The sequence below is a fragment of the Acinonyx jubatus genome, chromosome B2, assembly GCF_027475565.1.
Source record: "Acinonyx jubatus isolate Ajub_Pintada_27869175 chromosome B2, VMU_Ajub_asm_v1.0, whole genome shotgun sequence".
Taxonomy (NCBI): domain Eukaryota; kingdom Metazoa; phylum Chordata; class Mammalia; order Carnivora; family Felidae; genus Acinonyx; species Acinonyx jubatus.
The window spans coordinates 33,462,205-33,483,148 of NC_069385.1; the positions used below are offsets into that span (position 1 = coordinate 33,462,205).

At 40.5% G+C, this 20,944-nt stretch overlaps 1 protein-coding gene and 1 pseudogene across 23 annotated transcripts in view; one reads left to right on the forward strand and one right to left on the reverse strand.

Moving 5' to 3' along the window:
- EPB41L2 (erythrocyte membrane protein band 4.1 like 2) overlaps positions 1–20,944 on the forward strand; it is a 219,046-nt gene that overhangs the window by 59,815 nt on the left and 138,287 nt on the right. The window contains exon 1 of one of the 23 annotated variants that reach the window (XM_027056894.2): positions 19,174–19,395. The exons of the other annotated variants lie outside the window; for them this stretch is intronic. The gene's annotated coding sequence lies outside the window, so the exon portion shown is untranslated. Of the gene's footprint in view, positions 1–19,173; positions 19,396–20,944 lie in introns of those variants that run through there. 23 annotated transcript variants of the gene reach the window in all.
- LOC106975378 (glyceraldehyde-3-phosphate dehydrogenase-like) lies at positions 8,704–9,762 on the reverse strand (annotated as a pseudogene).

Sequence of the window (20,944 nt, forward strand, 5' to 3'; positions counted from 1 at the left end):
CTCCAGGCTCTGAGCTGTCCACACAGAGCCCAATGCAGGGCTCAAACTCACGAACTGAGATCATGACCTGAGCTGAAGTCGGATGCTTAACCGGCTGAGCCACCCAGGCGCCCCCTGAGTTTTTTTAGTTGTAAGTTTTCTTTTCAAAGTTAATGTTTGAAATTCTCCAGTTTTTAAAACCATAAGGACTCTTACTTTTGTGCACTGTAATGAGTGAAACTTGTATCCTCAATACTTTCTTTTAATTCTTCCCTACAGGCTGTCCTTCTGCTCGTTCAGTTCTGTTTTGTGTTAATTTTTATTGCCTCCCCCCCCCCCCACACCCCCCACTCTGAAATGCAATAGTCTTGTAGTGTCCAAGTGGAAACATTGTTCTCTTTGTCAGGGCCAAAGAAGTGCCTTTGTGGTTCCTTGGAGACATTCTGCAGATGCCATTTTGCAGTTCTGAAAAAATCTGTCCCTGTCCTCCTTGTGCTGTGTTAAATTGTGCGTATATATGGCTTGGTATTTTAATGAAGTTGTGGTGAAGACTTGACAGTGATACTTGTCCTATGATAACAAAACAAGAAAGGCTCTTTCTCCATTGAGTGTAGATCTGTGTTCCCCATCTCTCCCTAGTGCTGTGTGGTCCGAAAGTAGATCCCGCCTGCGCTTAGGCCCTTGTATGTTTGATGCTTTTCAACCGACTTTATAGGAAACTGTTACAACAACGAATTCTGAGCAGGAGCTCTAAGCCTTTTGTTGATGTGTATTGTTTTTCAAAGATCTCTTAATTTATATGTTCTTAATAGCATTTTGAGTGGCAAGAATGAGCTCTAATTTGCTAAGTGGCTTTAATCCTTGTATTAAGAAGTGTGGGTGAAAATCTGTTGGGAAACTGGCTTGATAAAATCCAGGAAATTCCTCTCATTCTTTTAAATCCAGTTAAAATCTGACTTAAAAAAAAAAAAGGCCTCTGATGTAACCGTGTCTGAAAGCGTGTGCCTCTTAGAGTCTAGTAATTTCTTGTATACCAGTGCCAAGCTCAAAGACGGATAGTATGAATGTACCTCTGTTTTAGGTTAATCTATACCACATGGCATGGTACCAGTTTATTATAATTTTGCAGGGACTTATTCATCCTGTTTTGCACTGCCTTGAAAACTGCTAAAGCAGGAGTCCAGAAATAAAGGGAGAAAACTTCACAGTGTTTGTTTTAATGGACTTGAATCTATCTAAATCTTTTTTTTTAACATTTTATTTTTTTTATTTTTGCTAGACAGAGAGAGTGCATGAGCGGGGGAGGGGCAGAGAGAGAGGGAGACACAGAATCCAAAACAGGCTCCAGGCTCTGAGCTGTCGGCACAGAGCCCGATGTGGGGCTTGAACTCACGAACTGTGAAATCGTGACTTGAGCCGAAGTCAGATGCTTAACTGACTGAGCCACCCAGGCGCCCCTTAAATCTTTTTTTTGTTGTTGTTGTTAATCATAGTAACACATATGCAGTGAAGAAAACATGATAATATAAAAAAATAGAAATAAAGCAAAAAATTGTCATTGTCCACATTTAGGATTATCATTTGGGCTGAGCATGTCCTGTCTTTTATCTGCAAATATGTACACATGGGTTAAAACAACAACCTTATCCTTTTAAAGCTGCTTGTTTTCCCTTGGCAAAATATGGAGAATGTGTTTCTGTAAATTCTTAAGCTGGTAGTACTTAATTTGGGAAATAATAATCCATAGGGCATTCATTCATTTATATGGACTCAGTTGGAAGTTCTCAATTAGTAGGAAGTGTGTACATTTATTGCTTAAAGATATGTGTGTCTGAAAGGGAGAGGCTGATCATTTTGGTTGTTCTCCAGGGTCATAAAAGCCTAACAAGTCTTTATTAGAACTGTTAAGAAGTCTTTGAAACAAGTGAAGATTTGATCACATAAGCCCTGGCCCTTCCTGGACAGCTGGCTCACTGATTCCCAACAAGAGCTGATTCTGCTGCAGCCCAACGCCTGTCATCTGGGGCAGAGGTGCACAGGGATTACATGTTTGTATATGTCTAGCCATCAGTGGCCTTGTTTTATAATGATACCAAGCCTTGTCATGCCATTACGTGTGTGTGCGTGTGTGTGCGTGTGTATTTAAGCTAAATATACAACCGGTACAGGACAGACCCTGTTACAATAAACTCCATGTCAGAGCTGATCTCTTTCTTAATATGGATATTCCTATAGGGTTAGAGGTAAAAGTAGAAGGAAAACCCTCCCCAGGGGATTGATTGTTAGATACCTGGGACCAGCTCTTGTCCAGAAGAGAAAAACTATCCTCCTCCCCTGTTCTCATTACTCTGGGGTTCAATGAGAAGAATATTTATTTTGACTATATAGATAATACAACAAAAACAAATTTTCTTGTTATAACTGTGCTGTTTTGTTGGCTCACATTTACTGAATTCTGACGTTCGTAGTATGGTTAACTTGGAACTATAGGGGGTGATAATGAGAGAAGATGTGAAAGGATTGAGAATGAGGATAAGATCAGCAAATGATGGCTGAATCTAAATGGTGTGAATGGAACTAGTTAACATTAGTCTGGGGTTGACTCTGGTGGGAGGAAAAGGTCAGGGAGATGGTGATGGGGGGTGGGGGGGGAAGTGGAGTGTGGCAGCTGAGTTGTCAGGAATACTACGTTTCAACCCTTTTGTCTGATATGTATGTATATACACATACTTTTCTGTGTGTCTAAGCACAATATGTAAATGTGCATGTATCTGTTCAGTGTAGCTTTTATAGGTCCAATCACGAAGGTCCTTCCCTCACCAAGGGCAGAGTGTACTGTTGACGTACTGCATCTATAGGCAAGGTCTTGCCTCAGAACCGGGTCTACCAGTGATATTCATTCCGCCGGTCCCATTTCCGTTCATCCTGTATGTCAGTGGTCAGCCCCGTTGGTCAGGCTTCCCTGAGACCTCCCTTTGCTCTGTTCCATTGAGCAGCTGTAAATCACATTCTGTAGGTCATCAGTTGTGTGGATCATACGGTAGGTGATTAGATAAGTAACAGTAGTGATTACACCTAACTTGTCCTTGACGTGTGAGTCCTGATTGGATCTTCCCGCCCCTGGTTCTGCCCATTGGGAGGATTGCCATCACCCACCACGTATATGTCAGGGCTGTCTCAGGGGAGGGACTGCATTACTCTTGACCCATTTTAGTCTGACTTTACTGCTCTTGGCATCCTGGTTACTCTGTCAGTGGGTACTATCAGAATGCTAGAGGCTGCCTGATGGGTTGGTTTGCCATCTACCAGACTTCTCTTTCATGGCCTTGTGATTGGTGAGCACGCTCACGTGTGCATGTGTGTGTTTGCGTGTGTGCACCCAGTAAACTACCAAATAACTTGATTGGGCTCCCCCTAGCCTCATGTTTTATTCTGCATACCCTGTGACTTAAAAATCAGTAAAAGAGCTATTGTTGGTTTTGTTCGCAAACTGCTTATTTTTAACCTTATACCTGGAAGAAAAAAAAAATCCAACCCAAGCTTTTAAGTATAGACATGGGAAGTAGACAGTCTAGACAGAGAAGAGTCAGCATTAATGAGGACACGGAAGCGTGAAGATTCATTTTGTGTTGAGGGGGCTGGTAGGGCCGGAGATTAGGAGATGGGAAGCAGAAGATAAGCTGAAGATCTGGATTGGAGCCAGCAAGTGCTAAATTTAGGAGCTCCTACTGAAGAGTTTTGTATTCATTCTCCCTGCTGAACTACCGGAAGCCTTTAAAAAAAATTACTGTTTTTTGTTTTTGTTTTTGAAAGAAGAGACATAATTACAGATATCTGTGTTTTAGAAATATTACATGTCAGGGGCGCCTGGGTGGCTCAGTCGGTTAAGCGTCTGACTTCGGCTCAGGTCATGATCTCGCGGTCTGTGAGTTCAAGCCCCGCGTCGGGCTCTGTGCTGACAGCTCAGAGCCTGCAGCCTGTTTCAGATTCTGTGTCTCCCTCTCTCTCTGACCCTCCCCTGTTCATGCTCTGTCTCTCCCTGTCTCAAAAGTAAATAAACATTAAAGAAAAAATTAGAAATATTACATGTCAGATTTTATGGAGAACATATATTTACCCTGTATATCTGTTCTAGTGACTGTTACTGTCTGTTAAAGGAGGCTGCCCAAGGAGGCCTCATTTTGTATTTCTGTGCAGTAAAATTTGGTGCTATGAATTTTCCTCTTTAGGTACTATTTATTTATAAAGGTGACTAGGATCAAATATTTAACTTAATTGCAATAGTAAATCTTGTTACCAATGAAGTACATTGTGTTTACTACAAAATCTGAAGTTTGGGAATACGATTTAAGGAAGGAGTTTTCTTTGGAATTTGTACAGCAATTATGAGACAAATTTGGGCCACTCTTACTGTGTTTTAAGCTGGAGATTCAAAGATGAGTAAGCCTGAGCTGTTGATAAGCTCACAGTAAGACCAACCGATACTAAGAATTCAAAACTGGTCATTTCAGCCTTAGAAATACATACAGAGAAAGGACAACCAAGTGAGTTTGGATTAAGAGAGAGGAAAGGATCTGGAGTGATTCCTGAACTGGGTCTGTTTCTGTGGTTACTGGGATTTGTTTGTAGCTGCATACTACCTAGTGAATATGATCCAAGTACTCATTTATCAGATCTATGATCTTGGACTACCTTACTATATGCCGAACACTGTGTGAGGCTCTAGGGATATGGGTGTAAGATTGCAGTCTTTGTTCCTAAGAATCTGATTGTTCACATGGAGAGGCAGCCAGTCAATAGCAAAGAGAAGTGGGGAGGCATTTTGGGGACTAAGAATGTTCCTGCAAAACTGTGGGTAAATAAATTTTTCCTACATTTTGCTTAATGTTTAATGGAATCTTACTGTGTATCAAGTGTGTGAGAGGGGGAATCATTCTATAAATCACCTTCTTAATAGTTGTAGAACTGTTGAATGAATGCATGTATCTTTTGTGTAAGAATGGGTTTTTACCAATGGGCATTAATTTAAAAGAACATTTGCGTTATTTGCTACTGGTTATCCCTTCATGGAAAGGATACTTTTTCTTTCTTAATTTCTTCTTCTTTTTTTTTTTTTCAATTGAAATTCCAGGAAGTATCACTGTCTCAGGTTTCTGTCCAAGCAGTTTTCTGAAGCCAGTGGGTGGGTGTATGTTTAGATCCAAGAGAAACAAATTACAACCATGGATGTGAACTTTTCAGTCTTCTCAAAGTAAAAGCTCGAAAAAAATAATTTTTACGCTTTTCTTTCGCAAAAACCATCTTTTGCTAAAGAGGAATAAAACAAAGATAACATGCTAAGCATGTTGGATCTTCACCATATTGTTCCCACCTTTCTTGTAATTAGCACAACTTCTTACAGTGTTTGAGACTTTTATTTCAAAGTTTAAAAAGTGGCCGAAATATGTATTTGGTAAAATTCAGATAACATTTTGCATTGCTATTTTAAAGAATGTAGGCATTAAAGAATCAAGGAACAAACACGCAGCGTTAGATTTATGAAGGGAAGCAACATGGATACTCAGCTTTCTATCTTAAGAGATACAAATTAGACATTTGAAAGTATTTTAGCTTAAATTTATTAAATAGGAATGCAATGGGGAAGAGGTGAGGAAGCCTTTATTGTTTTTTTTAATGTTTTTTTTGTTTTTTTTTTACATTTATTTATTTATTTTTGAGAGACAGAAAGAGACAGCGTGAGCAGGGGAGGAGCAGAGAGAGAGGGAGACACAGAATCAGAAGCAGGCTCCAGGCTCTGAGCCATCAGGCCAGAGCCCGATGCGGGGCTCGAACCCATGAACCATGAGATCATGACCTGAGTCGAAGTCGGATGCTTAACCAACTGAGCCACCCAGGCGCTCCGGCTTTGTTAATTGTTAAGGGCCTATAAATGCATACTTGATGCAGTACACACGTTTCCTAAGGTGTAGCCGCCCCCGCCCCTGTGACTGTCATCATGTTTTGTGTACTACCTGGCAGAAGAGGGAAGAGGATATAAGTGGTAGGAAAGTGTTACAACCATAAAGCTGACACATTTTAGGTTCAGAGCTGCCGTGTTTCCAAGTTGTGGACTTTGAATAAAGATTATACATTTTAATGATTAAAATTTGTATAATCAGCTTGTAAAGACCTTCAGGACACTTACTTGTACACCCTAAACTTAGTATCTGGACCACACTTACTTGTAATATTAAGAATTTTTTTTTCTAGACCCTTCCCCCTGCCCCCTTCTTGTACTAAACAAAGCTCCTCATTTCTGTGGTTTAGGGCCACCTCTTTGCTTTGTACATCACAATTTGCTTCTTCATTATATTTCTCTTGTTCCTAGTCCTAACATTTAAAGTTAGTTCTTAGGGGTGCCTGGGTGGTTCAGTCCCTTAAGCATCGGCTCTTGATTTCAGCTCAGGTCATGATCTCACGGTTTATAGGTTCAGGCCCCGTATGGGCTCTGCATCTCCGGCACTTGGGATTCTCTCTCTCTCTGCCCTTACCCTGCTTGTGTGCACTCGCTCACTCTCTCTGAAAAATAAACTTTTAAAAAATAAAGATTTCTTATACAGCATAGAGTTGGGTCTTTTTCACTCTGATAATCTAATTGATGCATTTAGACCAGTTGCATTTAATCTGATTACTGGTGTTTTGGGGTACCATATTGCTTTTTGTTTTGTTTGTCCTATCTGTTCTTTCTTTTTCTTATCTTACTGTGAATTATTTTTCTGATTCCATCTCATCTAATAGCTTGTTCTATTCTATCTCTCTCTTCTTTTTTTTTTTGTTACCCAATTTAAATTGAACTCATTAACTTGTCTCCAAACCTTTTTACTCCTCCTTTAACTATTTCACTGACTGCCTTTGCTCTCATTAACTGCTTTTTCTCTCTCCTTTTGCTCTTATGTGTCATCAGATTCTCACCATTGTCCTAATTGAATATTTCCTGAATTTATCCACTTCATTTCACTGACATCTTCCATATTCAGACACTGTAACCTGCATAAAGTTCAGCTCTCTCATGGTCCATTTTTAACTTTGTTAGTCAAAGAAACACAAGTGTCAGCACTGACAAAAAATGGACACACCATTTGTTTTTACTTTGCTCTTTTGAAAAATAAGTGGTTTCATAGAACAGCAAAACTTAGTTCTCTTTATCAGTTCATAAATTTTTCTGATTCTTTCTCATCACAGTAGACAGCAGCCCTCAGACTCTTCCTTAAACCAGTCTCTTCCCAAACAATAAACACCAACTCTCTATGAGTTTTAGCTTGAGTCTCTCCTGTGTTCTTGATGTATCAATTCTTTTCTTAGTATCTCAGTCTATTCCATAATAAATCAAATTGCTTTCAAAATTGAGATTACAGGGGTAGAATTCTCTTTGGAAGAGAAGGAACAGACTACCGATTTGTTAATATATATATTTTTAAACATTAATACACCTACCATGTCTTTTCTGGATAAATGTAATCTGTCTAGTTTTCCTGCTTTTTTTTAGTTTTTATTTAATCTGTTGTTTGTATTATAGTCTGACTAGTAGTTTTTAGTTTTGTGCATAAATTCATTTCATAATACCTCTTTGCTTTTCAAAAGAAGCCCAAAGTTTTTAATATAGCTTTTACCTTATAAGGCACTTGCTATTCTAGATTTTAACATACTAATTGGGTTTCCCTGCTCACCTGTCTGGTTTCTCTCATCTCTAGACTTCTGTACATGTTGCCAGTTATATTCTACTACTCGGTCTCATTGTAGATATAATTTCCCTTGCGTAGCCATTCTTTATGATTCTTCTACTGGGCCTCCTCCTTCCTGTTAAATGTACCTGCTGAATAACCTCCCCTCTCACCAGTTGACTGTTTATTTGCCTTTCTCCACCATCAAGTTATAAGCTTCGCAAAGGCAGTTTTCACATCTGTGTTCACAATTCTCTGGCACTTAATGGCTCTCAATACTTATTTGCTGAATGAACTGGTGGTTACTGAATGATCTGATATTGGCCTTCCTGTCCTTCATTCTTAACACTTCCCTTACCTTGCAGAGCTAGTTAGTAGCCAGTGTTCCGGTGCAGCATTAACCTGATACTGAGACTTCCTTCTGAATATTTTCTCATTAAATATGTGTAGGTGACTCTGTCCTGCCTAAGTGGATAGATTCCATCTACCATGTTTAGTTTTTATAGTACCTTGAACTCTGTTCTTGTTAGGCAGACTTTTATCTAGTTCTAGCCCCTTTGGATGCCCTGCCAGTCAAATAGTCCTTTATACATTTTTTTTTTTTGAGAAAATCCTGGCTTTCAAGGTGCTTTTTATTTATCATTATGTTACCCAAACTCTCAAGAATAGTCTGTTAGTTGGAAATGAGGTAAAAGGTTAATAATAGCAAAATGTGCTGGAATATGGTAATTAATTTTCTCTTGATTCTGGGGTGATTCTCTAATTATCATCCCTTTCCTTGATTTCTGTAATCCTCTCCTAAGAAATTCAGTGTCACATCATCTTGTCAAACTCTGTGTGTCTAAAAGATCCAAAATCTTGCACTCTTTCCTAGTCTCCCCCCGCTCCCCAGGGGTACAGTATACTTTATTGATCGTGCATGACAAGGTAGTCCTCTCCAAACCCCTCCCCTTATTCAGGAGATCTGGGATGGAAACTGTGTACAAGTCAGGAATTCTCCGTGTGTTTGAGGATGAGTTGGGGCAAGGACGCCCCAGAAGCTGAGGGTCTTTTTTTCTCTTGGTCTCTCAGGGGCTGGTGGGCCAAGGGGCTCTTATTCCTTGGAAGCCATGTGGGCCATAAGGCCTACCACCTTGTTGCTGTAGCCAAATTCATTGCTGTATCATGAAATGAGTTTGACAAGGTAGTCACTAAGGGCACTTCCAGCCCCAGCACCAAAGGTGGAAGAGTGGGTATCACTGTTAGAGTTGCAGGAGACAGCCCAGTCCTCAGTGGAGCCCAGGATGCCCTTGAGGGCCCTCTGATGCCTGCTTCACTACCTTCTTGATGTCATCCCATTTGGCAGCTTTCTCCAGGCAGCAGGTCAGATCCACAACTGATGCGTTGGGGGTAGTGACACGGAAGGCCATGCCGGTGAGATTAGCATTTAGGTCAGGGATGACCTAGCCTACAGAGTAGGTGCCAGTAGAAGCAGGGATGATGTTCTGGACAGCCTGTCCACCATCATGGCTTCCTAGAGGAGCCAGCCACAGTCTTCTGGGTGGCAGTGATAGCATGGACTGTGGTCTTGAGTCCCTCCACAATGCCAGAGTTGTCATGAATGACCTTGGCCAGAAGGGCCAAGCAATTGATGTTGCAGGAGGCATTGCTGACAATCTTGAGGGAGTTGTCATACTTCTTATGGCTCACGCCCATCAGAAAAATGGGGGCATCAGTAGAAGGGGCAGAAATGTTGACTTTTTTGGCCCCACCCTTCACACAAGCCCCAGCCTTCTCCATGGTGGTGAAGACCCCAGTACACCCCACAACATACTTAGCACCAGCATCACCCCATATGATGTTGGTGGGATCTCACTCTTGGAAGATGGAGATGGGCTTTCCATTGATAGCAAGTTTCCTATTCTTAGCCTTGACTGTGCCATTGAATTTGCGGTGGGTGGAATCATACTAGAACATGTAGACCATGTAGTTGAGGTCAGTGAAGGGGTCATTGATGGTGACCATCCACTTTACTAGAGTTAAAAGCAGCTCTGGTGACCAGGTACCCAGTACAGCCAAATCTGTTTACTCCAACCTTCACCATTGTGTTTTGGGGACTCGGCTGGCACTGCAATCAGATGTGGCTGTTAATGGGGAAGAGCAGAGAGCCTGCTTGGGGTCTGACACCCCAGCCAGACTGCCTCCATCTGTGGTATCCTTAGCCTTTCTTAATCCTCTGGGCTTGAAATTTTGGTATTATTTTTTAGTTCTCTTTCTTCTTTATCTGCTATTTAAACATCAACTTCTATGGAGTCTCTTCCCTGGAATTTAATATTAGTTTGATATTTGTCTTTACTATTGCTGCTTGCATGTGAGCCTGTCTCCCCCCCCCCCCCAGCTTTATTGATATATAATTGACAAAATTGTAATACATTTAAAATGTACAACATGGGGCGCCTGGGTGACTCAGTTGGTTGAGCGTCCACCTTCAGCTCAGGTCATGATCTTACTGTTCCTGAGTTCGAGCCCTGCGTTGGGCTCTTTGCTGACAGCTCAGAGCCTGGAGGCTGTTTCAGATTCTGTGTCTCCCTCTCTGTCTCTACCCCTCCCCTGCTCATGCTCTGGTTCTCTGTCTCTCTGTCAAAAATAAACATTTAAAAATTTTTTTAAAAATGTACAACATGATTTGATACACAGATACATTGTGTGATGATTCCCATGATCAAGGTTAAACATATGTCACCTCACATAGTTACCTTTTTTGTGGGGGGGGGCATGGTGGGGAGAATGCTTAAGATCTACTGTCAGCAAATTTCAAGTATATAATGCAGTATTATTATTAAGTTTATTTATTTAAACATCCAAGTTAGCATTTAGTTCAGTAATTTCAAGAGTAAAATCCAGTGATTCATCCCCTGCATAAAACACCCAGTGCTCATCCAACAAGTGTCCTCCTTAATGCCCCTTGTCCATTTAGCCCTTTCCCCCACCCAAAACCCCTCCAGCAACCCTCAGTTAGCTCTCTGTATTTTAAGAGTCTCTTGTGTTTTGCCACCCTCCTGTTTTTATATTATTTTTGCTTTCCTTCCCTTATGTTCATCTGTTTTGTATCCTAAATTCCACATATAAATGAAGTCATATGATATTTGTCTTTAAGTTCGCTTAACATTCCATCCACATTGTTGCAGATGGCAAGATTTCATTCTTTTCGATTGCTGAGTAATATTCCGTTGTGTGTGTATATATGTGTGTGTGTGTGTGTGTGTGTGTGTGTGTGTATACACCCCACATCTTGTTTATCCATTCATCAGTCGTTGGACATTTTGGTTCTTTCCATTAAGTTTATTTATTTTTTAGAGAGAGACAGAGGGAGGGAGAGAACAAGTGTGTGCATGTGGGGGAGGGGCTGAGAAAGAAGGAGAGAGAGAATCCCAAGCAGTCTCCACATGGTCAGTGCAGAGCCTCATGTGGGGCTTGAACTCATGAACCTCAAGATCATGACCTGAGCCAAAACCAAGAGTCGGACACTTACAGACTGAGCCACCCTGGTGCCCCTACAATACTGTATTATTAACTGTGGTCATTATGCTCTACGTTAGGTCCTCAGAACTTACTCTTTACAAACTTTGTACCATTTATCTAACATTTCCTCTATTTCTCCCATCCCTGGGAGCCTTTTTATGTAGCCTTCCATTTGGACTGTCTCTGCTTCTACTGTCTGTCCTTTCCAATTCAGGGTCCTCCAGTCTCTTTTTTGAGTAACAGTTAGTGGTTGCCGTCATATGAAGAGTCACATGTTCAGGGGGTTGGAACCAGTGCATGCTGCTGGTGGGAATGTCAACTAGTGCAGCCACTTTGGAAAGCAGTTCGGCAGTTCCTGAAAACCTTAACCTAGAGCTTGCATTTGTCTGACATATTCTAGTCCTAAGTATGTGCCCAGGAGAAATGAAAACCTCTACCTACACAAAAAGTTGTAGGTGGATATTCACAGCATTATTTATAGTAGCCCAAAAGTAGAAACAACACAAATGCCCATCAGTTGATGAGTAGATAAACAAAATGTGGTATAGCCATAAGATGTAATATTACTTGGGCATACTGAGGAATGACTTACTGATGTATGCTATAACATGAACGAACCTTGAAAATAATATGCCAAGGAAAAAGCCGGACATGCAAGGCCATGTGGCATGCTTCTGTTTATGTAAATAGTGAAATCTATACAGACAGAGATTAGTGGTTGTCTAGGGCTGAGAGTTTTAGGGAATGATAGTTAAAGAGTACCTGTTTTGTCCTTTTTTTTTTTTTTTTAATGTAATATTCACTTAAAAGTCACCATTTTAAAGTATCCAATTCAGTGGTTTTTATTACATTCAAAATGTTGTGCACCTGTCCTCATTATCCCAGAACATTTTCATCTCCCCAAAAGAAACCCTGTTTCCTTTTTTTAAATACTTTTTTTATTAAAAAAATCTTTTTTTTCAGTGTTTATTTTTGAGAGACAGAGACAGAGCATGAGAAGGGAGGGGCAGACACACACACACACACACACACACACACACACAGAATCCAAAGCAGCTGTCTGTGCTGACAGCTCAGAGCCTGATGCAGGGCTTGAACCCATGAACTGTGAGATCATGACCTGAGCCAAAGACAGAGGCTCAACCAACTGACCCACCCAGGTGCCCCCAAACCCTGTTTCCTTTCAGCAGTTACTCCTCATCCCCGCCACTCCCAACATCACCTTCTGACCTGCTTCTCCATTTTATGTTCCTTGTAGCAGCAATGTGTGAGGTTTCTGATCTCCAATTCCATGCCAGCACTTGTTGTTTTCCTTCATTTTTTTTCACTAGTCACCTTAGTGTATTTGAAGAACTATCACTAGGTGGTCTTATTTCCATTTTCTAATGACTTACCGTGTTAAGCATCTTTCCCTGTGATGATTGGCCATTTTTACCTCTTTTTTGGAGAAATATTTTCTTAAGTCCTTTGCCCCCTTTTAAAATTGGGTTCTTTGTCCTTTTGTTGAGTTGTAAGAGTGCCTTATGTATATTCTGCATACCCTTCTATATATTCTGCATACCCTTACTGGGTGTGTGGTTTATAAGCACTTTCATTCTGTGGATTTTTTTTTTTTTTATTTGCTTGATTGTGCCCTTTGACTCACAAATGTTTTTAATTTTGGTGAAGTCTAATTCCTTTGTTGTTGTCGTTGCTGATTGTGTTTTAGGTGTTCTAATTAAGAATGTGTTGTGAAATCCATAAGTCATGAAGATGCACATTCCTTGTCTTCAAAGAGTTTTATACTTTTGGCTCATATATTTTTAGTCTTTGGTCCATTTTGAGTTGTTTTATGTGGTGTGAGGTAGGGGTTCAGAGTCATTCTTTTGTATGTGGATATCCAGTTGTCCCAGTACCATTTGTTGAAAAGACTATTCTTTCCCCATTGTATGGATTTGGCACTCTTGTTGAAATCAGTTGGCGATAGATATATGGGTTTATTTCTGGACTCTCAAGTCTGTACTGATTGGTATGTCAGTTCTTATGCCAGTATCACTATGCTTTGATTACTCTAGCTTTGTAATAAATTTTGAGGTCAGGAAGGGTGAATGCTCCCACTTTGTTCTTCTGTGTCATGAGTGGTTCAGTTATCTGTGGCCCCTTGCAATTTCATATGAATTTGAGGATTATTCTGCCCATTTCTGCAAAAAAAGGCATTTGGGATTATAATGGGGATTGCATTGACTCTGTCAATGAATTTGGGGGTTATTGTCATCTTAACAATATTAAGTCTTTGAATGTGTGAACATGGATCTATTGACGTTTTCTTTGATTTTTTAGGAAAGATGTTTTTGTAGTTTTCAGTATACAAATTGCATACTTACTTGGTTAAATCTACTCCTTTGTATTCTTTTTGATGCTAAGTAGAATTACTATTTTTTAGATTGTTTATGTATATAAATACAACCAAGTATGTATATTGATCTTATGTCCTGCAATTTTGCTGAACTCCTTTATTAGCTTTTTTGGGGGGATTCTTTAGGATTTTATATACATATAATCCTACCGTTTGCAAATAGAGATCATTTACTTTTTCCTGTCCTATTTGGATGCTTTTTATTTATTTGTCTTGCCTAATTGCACTGGTTTTAACTTTAAGAACAATGTTGAATAGAGGTGGTGAGAGTGGACATCCTGTCTTGTTCCTGATCTTCGTGGGGAAAGCTTTTGGTCTTTCACTGTTAAGTATGAGGTGTGTTTTTGTAGATGCCCTTTATCACATTGAGGAAGTTCCCTTTCATTCCTAGTTTATTGAATGTTTTATTGTGAAAGGATGTTAGATTTTGTTAAATGCTTTTTCTGTCTATTGAAATGATCTTGTATATTTTTCTTCCTTTTATTAACATGATTATTGATTTTTGTGTGTTGAATCACCCTTGTATTCCTGGAATAAATTCCACTTGGTCATGGTGTAAGATCCTTTTAATATCTTGCTGGATTTAGTTTACCAGTATTTTGTGGGAGACTTTTGCTTCTATATTCATTGGGAATATTGGTCTGTAGTTTCTTTTTTTTTTTTTTTGTGATGTCTTTATTTGGCTTTGGTATCAGGCCTTGTAGAATGAATTAGAATGTTTGGAGTTTCTTTTTGGGTTGATGAAAATGTTCTAAGATTGTGGTGATGGTTGCACAATGACTCTACTAAGAATCCCTGAATTGTACACTTAAAGTGGGTGACTTGTGTGGTAGCTCAGTAAAATTGTTACAAAAAAAAAACAAAACCAAAAACCCCCATATACACAACCCCAACAAACTTTAGGAGCACTAACCTATCTTCTTTAGCTTAGAGTCCTTTCCATAGAGTTTAAAGCCCTCAACAATCTTGTCAGCCTCGCCTCTGGCTTACCTTTGTATGACTGATCCAGTGATAATGGTCAACACACTGCCCCACTCACCACTTTCTGCTCCCCTCAGATCTCCTAGAATGTCTTGTGCATCTTGCTGCTCTACCCTGAGGACTGTCCCACCTGTCTTGAATGTCCTGTCCCTCTTTCCCACCAACAACGTTTCTTGCAAAGTTTTGTTCGAGTTTCTTGTATTTACCACTCTAGCCTGCAGTTGCCTTTTAGTCCCAAATCTATTCAGTGGGATAGAATATTTGAAATCAGAACTGTTCTAGGAAATCTGATGTATGTGTTTATGTGTACCTATGGACACACACTTTTTTTTTTTAATGTATTTACAGTTAATTCACAAGTTTATAGAGATGCCTTTTTATTTGCACTGCTCTGGTCTCCCCAAATGGCTCTCTGTGCTTTGAAGACAGGCATGATGTGGTACATCTAGTTATTATATGACAGGTAAGTATCTGTTGATGTATTATACATGTGTTTGGGAAATAGAAAGATCCAGAACTTTGTTATGTTTTGCAGTTTTCCTTATGTACCTCTAAAAAATATTTTTGAGAAATTTTTGTATTACAGTAGAAGCAATTGAGTAAAGTCCTAATGTATAAAGTTCACATGCAAGTGTGAGGAATGTGTAGGTGAGGCTTTATATAAAAGGCTGAGTTTGGCATCTGGTTAAGTATAACTGGGAGGTTGCATAAGCATCATGGTGTAATGTCAAGGAGGTATTTCAAATAAAATAGAATTGGATTTAAGTCTCCGGTATCTATCTTATACATAGTTAGGGGCTTGAGTCAGGATTCAAATTCTGGTTGTCTAACTCCGGGACTAACAGTTAACTGCTCTCCTATTTTACATTCCATGCTTATTAAGGGAGGTTACTTCATTTCTCTGAGCCTCAGTTTATTCATATACAAAATGAATGTGATAACATTTGCTGTGCCGAGTTGTTTTGAGGCTTAAATAAGGACATTTATAAAGTATTTTGCAGAGTGCTTGCTCACAAAATAGGCAGGCCTATTGCTATTAGTAAAATATTTTGTTTACTCCAAACAATAGCACTAACAAAAGAGATTTTTGAAAGCATCTCTGAAACTTATGCCAAGAAATTTGCTTATCTCCTGGCTTCGGAATATTGAATTCTTTGCTTTACATTTTGGCACAAAGTTTTCAGTGTTCTATTTCTCTAGAATTTAGATAATTTTCCAAGTAAGTCATTTGTTAGTAATTACTTTCTTTTGCGCTCTTGTCGCTTTTTGTTCAAAATGAGTTATTGTCAAAGAAGTAACAGAATTCAACCTTCTTTGTCGTTAACTTCCCGGTGACAGTTGTGGTTAACTGCAACTGATATATTAATGCCTTAGGTTTTGAAATTTCTGGAATGAAGTTTAGGAAGGTTGATGTTTTTTTGTTGGAAGCCATAATAGAAATGAATTTAGAGAGATGGTTATTGGTTTTTATCTTGGCTGCAGAAGTATTTGTAGAAGAGTGTTTGTTGGTGTTGCTATAGGAACATAGTCAAAACTACAGCAGCGAAAGCATGACAGCGTTGATCGGCTTACCTGAATTGTTGTTCTTATTTTATTACTAATTGACCACATTTGACTTTTTTTTTTCTTTCTTAGCTGTCATAAATATCCGGATATTATAAGTCCAGAATGCATCAGTTTCGAGAATACTACTATTTGGTCGCTTACTTCTTAGAGGCTTGGGGGGGGGGGGGGGAATCCTGCTTAAGGCACATCCAAATTTCCTGTTTGTAGTGGTGATGGATCGTAATTAAAAAAATATGTATCTCCATGTATTCTTAGGCTAGTTTTGGTTCACTTGGGGATTTTTCTTCATGAAAACCACTTGGTAGTTACTGTTTTCAAGTTTTATTTACATTTTCTTTTACAAATCTGTTATGAAGTTATACTGTCCATGCTGTCTGTTTTAAGTTTTTAATAAAGCTACAATTTGTGTCAGGAGAAAGTAGTGGCACTAAGCAGTTTGTAGGGGAAAATAGCTCTCCTTCTGGCTTTTATAGACTCTCTTGCTCAAAGGAAGGACTGCCATTGAGTCGGTTACAACTTCAGTGGAAGATGTCTTGCAGCTGTGCCTTTTTGGTTTTCTTCCAGAGATAGTATTTGTGTGCACTGTCAGAATGTCTTAAAGGCCCACCCTGGAAAGGATTCAACTCTATAAAAGGAGTTTTGTTTTATAACCTTTCACATATTCTTATGGGGTTCTGGTGGTGACCGTGGTCTTTATTGTCTTGTCTTTTAAGCTGGCATTTTATTGAGACACAGGCTTCACAGTTTGAAAATAAGAATTACAGTTATAGTTATTGTATCTTGTAAAATACGAATGGCCAAATCCTTGGCACACACTACAATTAAAATGGCCCTTTCCAAACCTTGTGATTTTAGTCAGTTAGTTTTTTAAACTTCTTTTCTACTGCTATACTGGTATGAAGATGGCAGTCATTTGACTATATTTCTTCTAGGTAATTTAATAGATTTTGATTTACAAGTCAAGTTAATGTGTTAGAAGATTCAGGGAATCCCAAACAAAGTTTTTAAAAGACCAATAACTTTTCATGTTGAGAATAGTTCAGTTTAACCTGTTTTGAATCCTTTGTTGACATGAATGCTAAGAGAATTATCATTGAATATACTCTAGGGGATTGGCCATATTTTCTCCCCAAGTTTTCCTTTTCTCTTCAGTTTTTTTTTTTTCTTTTCTCTCCTTTAAATGTTCCAGAGTTCTCTAAGTTATATGGGATGGAGAACAGGGCTTTAGAGATACTCCTATATCACTAGTTTTCTTTGGCCACTTCCTCTGCCAGCCCATGTGTATTTCCAGTTACCTTCCCTTGGGGATGTCCTGCTGCTGTTCAAGATGAAGGGGTGTGTGTGTGTGTGTGTGTGTGTGTGTGTGTATGTACTTTTTAAAGTAATCTCTACCCCTAACCTGGGAATTGAACTCAGGACCCCAAGACTGAGAGTCACTTGCTGTACTGACTGAGCCAGCCAGGCACCCCTTCTTTTGTGGGTTTGATCCTGGTGTTTTTTTTTTTTTTTTTTTTTTTACTTCTTCTGAACTACCTGCCATCCGTTTTCCTTTTTCTCCTTTGTTTCTCAAGCCTCTCCCTACTCTTTCTCTCCCACCAAAAGCCTGCACCAAACAAAACCACCAAAACATCTGCTGTGCACAGATGTTTTCCTGCAACCTAGTACTTCTTGTAGTTATTCGTTCCCGATTCTCTCGCCTTTTTTTCTATCGCTAAACTGGACATTAATCTACACTCACCTCTAACCCTCCTTTCTCCAGTATTTTTTTTTTTTTTAAGCCACTTGGCTTTTTCGTCCACTGTCCACTAACTTGTTCTTAGAGGTTACCAGCAGCCTTTTCACAACAATTTAAAAACTTCAGTAGTGCCTGAAGCAATGTGCCCTTGGCCCTGTTCTCCACTCCTCCTAGCCTGACTCTTCTCTTTTGGCAATATGTTCATGGTTTGTGGTCTTTCTCTTAGGCTGATCCTTCCAGCCTCCTTTATAGCTTCCTTTCTGTCTGCCTGGTGATTTATCTTGAGCATTTTTCTTTCTTCCTTTCTTTCCTTCTTTCTTTCTTTTTTAAATGTTTTATTTATTTTTGAGAGAAAGAGAGCACACGCATGGGAGGTGCAGAGAGAGAGGAAGACACAGAATCCGAAGCAGGCTCTAGGCTCTCAGCTGTCAGTACAGATCCTGACACGGGGCTCGAACCCACAAACTGTGAGATCATCACCTGAGCTGAAGTCAGACACTTAACCAACTGAGCCACCCAGGTGCCCCATAATGATGAGCATTTTTCTTACTCTGTTTTGCTGGGGTTTCATCTATTGCATAGCTTCAAATAACACTGATGGGCCAATGAGTTCCAAGTCTTAGCATGGAAACCCCGACTTTGTTGTTCAGACACCTATGTCTGACCATCCTGACTTTCCACCTGGCTGTACACAGGCCCTATAGTCCACGTGCATTCAACCTGGAAGCTTGTGCTTCTTTCATTCCTGTTTCCTACGTTTCTTGGAAACTCCTCACTACATTCATGGTGCTGCCCTGTCTGACCTTTGACTGCCAGGAACCTGGGAAATTTGCTGTTACTCCCACAATATAATTATCAAATCCTGTCAATTTTACCTACTAAATATTTATTGACTCCGTCTCTTCATTTGCCTTTGTTGCCCCAGCCTTAGTTGAGATGCTGTTTCCTGGATCACTGGAGCATCATCTTAACCAGTTTCCTTTGTGTCACTTGTTCTCACATGACTGCCCAGTATTTTCCATCGCCCGCAGGGTAGAATTAAAACGTCGAAACTTTAGCATACCCATCACTTATTACTTGGCTGCCTTCTCCCTCGTCCATCTCGTCCACTCCTACCCTGTGTTCCAGGCGGACGAGGTACTTACCGTTCTCTACCACGCTTTTATCTTTCCTGATTCTACGCCCTTCACTTGCTGTTCCCACGGTGAGCAGTGCGCTCCTACCCGCTTTCACTCCGCCCTGGAAGCACCGTCTTGTCCTTCAAGGTCAGTTCAAACTTCACCCCGGGAAACATTCTTTCCTCTTCAAGTCCGTTACTGTTGAATTGTCTCTGCCTGTATTTTAGCTCTTCCTCTCTGTGCAGTAGAGTTAGTTATTTAAATACCCTCCTGACACTGCTGGAACCAGGTTTTACACAGGTTTGTAACCTCAACAGCTATCAGTAAAACAAAGAGCAGTTCCTCACTGAATGAATGGGTCTTAGCTGAAATCAAGTACAGTACAGAGCTGAAATCAAGATCTCCTAGGCAGAGGTGATGGTGAGTACTCTGGCTTGATGTTGGCTATTCTGTTTTGGGTGGGTTGGGGCTATGGACCGAGGGCACGTTTGCACCTGTGCTTCGGGTTTTCTTTCACAATTCAAGGTCGGAGAGTTGAGTTGTTAAAGTGAAGCGACAACACGGAGCTGCAGTTTCAAGTGACCGAGCTAACAAAGTTGTGTGGTTTTGGAGGTACACAGGGTGCCCAGACAAGTGCCCAAGGCGTGCACATGGCCTGTGTCAGGCAGAGGGAGGAGTAACAGGTGAAGTGAGGAGAGGCTGGCTCTGAGGTTGCCCCCCTCCCCAGGGCGTGCTGTGTAGCTATGACTGCTTATCACACGTATCTTAACCTTTCCCTGCCTTGCCCAGCCAGGAGCAGTGTTCAACTTTGTCCAGCGCGATTTGTCATGAGGCTTGTGTTGACCTGTTTGCTATTTATGCGGTTTCTAGTGGCGCCTCTTGGAAATTGTGGTGCCATTTTAAAGGAAAGGAGAGAAGAGAAAGAAGGGAAGTTACAGAGGGTGGATTAAGGTGAAGAAACATTTTTCCTTCCCCAAGTTGAGGGGGAAAAAATAGGTAAATGGAATTGGTAAGAGTTTACTCTATGTTCAGCGTTTGATTTTTAAAAGTAAACGTAAGGATACATTCAGCCATTTTTAGGAGAAAGCCTAGATGAATTTTTTGACCATCGGGATACTGTGTTCAACAGGAACTCACGTTCTTTTAGTAGTAGCTGTGTGGCGACTCTCAGACGATTCTTACAGTGGTCCTGTTACGTAGGTGGGTGGTCGGCTGGTGCCTTGACCGATTCAGTCACCAGCTAAGTGGTAACATGCCATGGCAACATGCAGACTCTCTGAATATGAATTTAATGTTCTTTCAGATTGAGAAGTATCAGTAGATACTTTCTTGGCAATGATCTCTTTGTTTCTCAAGACCTACTTTTTTGGGGAGTGGGAGCGTGTAGGGTTTTTCCTGGGTGCAGAGAGTGGGGGCAGAGCTGGGGAGCACTGATGTCTACTGCATGCTTAGTCTCCGGGCTCTTTAGTCCTCTGGCCGTTGGAGAGCCAGAAAGGGCCTCTGTGCCGTGTGTTTTCTGTAACCGTGTCTCTGCTCTTTCCTTCTCATCCAGGCGGGGAGGCTTGCAACAGGGAAGGGCCATGGGATTATTAGACAGAATCTGACATCCTGCCTGGGTTCTGCTGCGGACTCCCTGCACAACCCAGGCAAATCCTCTAGCTTCTGGGCTTTAGGTACCCCAGATGTGAGAGGCAAGGGCCAGACATCCCTTATGGCTCCAAATTCTTTATTCTATAAAAACCCCATTTCGTTCAGCCATGTATGTAGGGCGTTTCACAGGTACTGGCAAAGTCTTTGTTTCTGCTTTTTATGTTATGGGCTTTGTGACAGGTGCTTTTATTTTCTTCAACCCCTAAGTCAAGGTGGGTGTCACCGCCATATTATTAACAGTAGCATTGACTCACTTAAAATGAGCTCCAAATGAACCGAAACATCTTCAGTCTATGAGGCCTTCCTTGACCTCCTCCAG